Source organism: Chaetodon trifascialis, chromosome 24, assembly GCF_039877785.1.
Source record: "Chaetodon trifascialis isolate fChaTrf1 chromosome 24, fChaTrf1.hap1, whole genome shotgun sequence".
Taxonomy (NCBI): Eukaryota; Metazoa; Chordata; class Actinopteri; order Chaetodontiformes; family Chaetodontidae; genus Chaetodon; species Chaetodon trifascialis.
Genome location: NC_092079.1, coordinates 13,992,375 through 13,995,285, shown reverse-complemented (window position 1 = coordinate 13,995,285; position 2,911 = coordinate 13,992,375). Strand labels below are relative to the sequence as shown.

The window sequence follows — 2,911 nt, the reverse complement described above, 5'->3', positions numbered from 1 at the left end:
CACACGCACACACACACACACACACACACACACACACACACACACACACACACACACACACACACGCACACACACAGACAGAACACACACACGCAACAGCACGCACGCACGCACACACAGAACACACACACACACAGAACACACACGCACACGCACGCACACACACAGAACACACACACAGAACACACACGCACGCACGCACACACACAGACACACACACACACAGACACACACACACACACACGCACACACAGCACACACACACGAACACACACACACACACACACACACACACACACCACACACACACACACACACACACACACACGCACACACACAGACAGAACACACACACGCACGCACGCACGCACGCACACACAGAACACACACACACACAGACACAGCACGCACACGCACGCACACACACAGAACACACACACAGAACACACACGCACGCACACGCACGCACACACACAGAACACACGCACACGCACGCACACACACAGAACACACACACACACAGAACACACACACACACGCACGCACGCACGCACACACACAGAACACACACACAGACACACACAGAACACACACGCACGCACACGCACGCACACACACAGAACACAGCACACGCACGCACACACACAGAACACACACTCACGCACACGCACGCACACACACAGAACACACACACACACACGCACGCACACACACACACACACACACACACACACTGAACACACAACACACACTGAGCGCACACACACGTCTGGTATGTGTGTGGGTGTTCTCAGCCTGTTGTCGATAAAGTTTTCTTCTCGTCTGACACGAATGAACCACACTGACGCTCTGAGGAGGACTGAGGTCAGCTGATGAAGGACCAATCGACCAATCAGCAGTCAGAGCACGTGTCTGTGTTTTTATGAATGAACGTGTGTTTCCTACCTTCACTGCGCCTCCTCTTCTCCTCCTCTTCTCCTCCTCTCCTCTTCTCCTTCCTCTTCTTCCTCTCTCTCCTCTCCTCTTCTCCTCCTCTTCTCTCCTCTTCTCCTCTCCTCTTCTCCTCCTCTCCTCTTCTCTTCTCTCTTCTCCTCTCTCCTCTCTTCTCCTCTCCTCCTCTTCTCCTCTCTCCTCTTCCTCTTCTCCTCCTCTCTCTTCCTCCTTCCTCTTCCTCTTCTCCTGCAGGAGTGCATCCAGCTGTGTCACTCCGACCTCACTGCCGAGACCCCCGTCATCCCAGGCAATGCCCACCTCCAGCCTCCGCCTCCGTCAGACCCTCCTCCTCCTCCTCCTCCTCCTCCTCTCAGGCCAAGCGCTCCTACTCGATGGAGCATTTCCGCTGGGGGAAGCCCGTCGGCCGGGAAGCGCCGCCCAATCAAAGTCTACACCTCCAACGGCGTGGAGGAGGAGTCCGCCGAGGTTTTCCCCCGGAGAGATGATGAGGCGGGAGCTGGCCGGCGAGTTGCTGGCGGCGGCGGAGGAGGAGGAGAAGGCGCAGGAGGTGATGGAGGAGGCGGGAGGAGGAGCAGCGGCAGCTCCTCGGGGAGAAGAAAGACGGCTCGTACAAGATGAAGTAGCACTTCCGCTGGAGCGGCCCGCCCGCCAGCAAACGCTACGGCGGCTTCATGAAGAGCTGGGACGAGCGCAGCCAGAGACCGCTGCTCACGCTCTTCAAGAACATCATCAACAAGGACGGACAAGCAGCAGAAGTGAGGGGGGGGGGAGGAGGGGGAGGAGGAGGTGACTTCCCTCAGCTCACAGCACACAGCCAGGAAGCTTGTTCGCTGCAATTTAGTGACCAATCAGAAGCTGAGAACCTGTCTGTCTGTCAGGTGACCCTGAGCGACTGAAGAGGGACGATGTTTGCATTTCTGCTGGTTTCTGTAAATAAATGTAAATTCTATGAAAACATAAAGAATTCTTTGCAAGCACGAGACCAAACGTCTTTCTGTCCACAGTCACACACGAGCCAAACACACAGCAGCCTCCACCAGGCCTCCGCCCACACAGAGGCCGCAGCCTCCACCAGGCCTCCGCCCACACAGAGGCTGCAGCCTCCGCCCACACAGAGCACACAAACTGCCTCCACCAGGCCGGCCTGGTGGCACGGCGAGCCCCAAACGCTGAATGAGTGAAACGAACGGATGAATCTCAGCATCAGTCAATTCTTTTATTCCAGCGGCGTCATCGCACTGACAGGAAACACGACAGAGGGTCAACACGGTGAACGGCCAATCACTTCCTACTTTAGATCTAAACAATAGAATCTGTCTTTGTGGGACAAACAAACACACTTTCAGTGAGTCGAAACAGTCAAAGAGTCCTCGTCCGCCATCTGTCCTCTCATACCTCCAACAGGAAACACCTCGGGGGGGGGGGGGGGGGGGGGGGGGCACGAACACATCTAATAGACGCACAGGTCGGGGAACTTCATCTCATAGAGCGGCGTGGAGCGAGGGCGGCGAGTGTCCGGACGGAGACGGAGGAGGACGGAATGATCAAGTCAAAGACCTGATCCAGTTTGGACTGAAGCAGAGACGTCTAAAGTTTAGGAGACAGACAGAATAAAGCATGCGTTCATTATGTTGACAGACATCCATCTTCAGACGTCAGTGAGGGGCGGGACACAGAGGTCAGAGGTCAGAGGTCACTCACCCTGGCTCCACAGTGAGCAGCTATTTCCTCAAACGGAGCCGTCTGAAACCTCTCCACCACCTGCAGCCTCCTCCTCCTCTCCTCCTCCTCCACGCTGCCTCTGTCCTCTGCAGAGCAGATTTTCAAAATAAAAGATCCAAACATCCAAACCGTGTGACTGCACTGATCGATCGATCGCTTACCGATGGCGTTCTTCAGCGTCTCAAAGGTGATCTGCTCCGTCTGAGGCTGCTACACCAGAGACAGACATCAGAGA

The 2,911-nt window shown here is 55.7% G+C and overlaps 2 pseudogenes; one reads left to right on the top strand and one right to left on the bottom strand.

Moving 5' to 3' along the window:
- Positions 1-2,135, top strand: part of LOC139351961 (pro-opiomelanocortin-like) — a 7,062-nt pseudogene extending 4,927 nt beyond the window's left edge.
- Positions 2,136-2,404: 269 nt separating this feature from the next.
- Positions 2,405-2,911, bottom strand: part of LOC139327900 (protein EFR3 homolog B-like) — an 11,754-nt pseudogene continuing 11,247 nt past the window's right edge.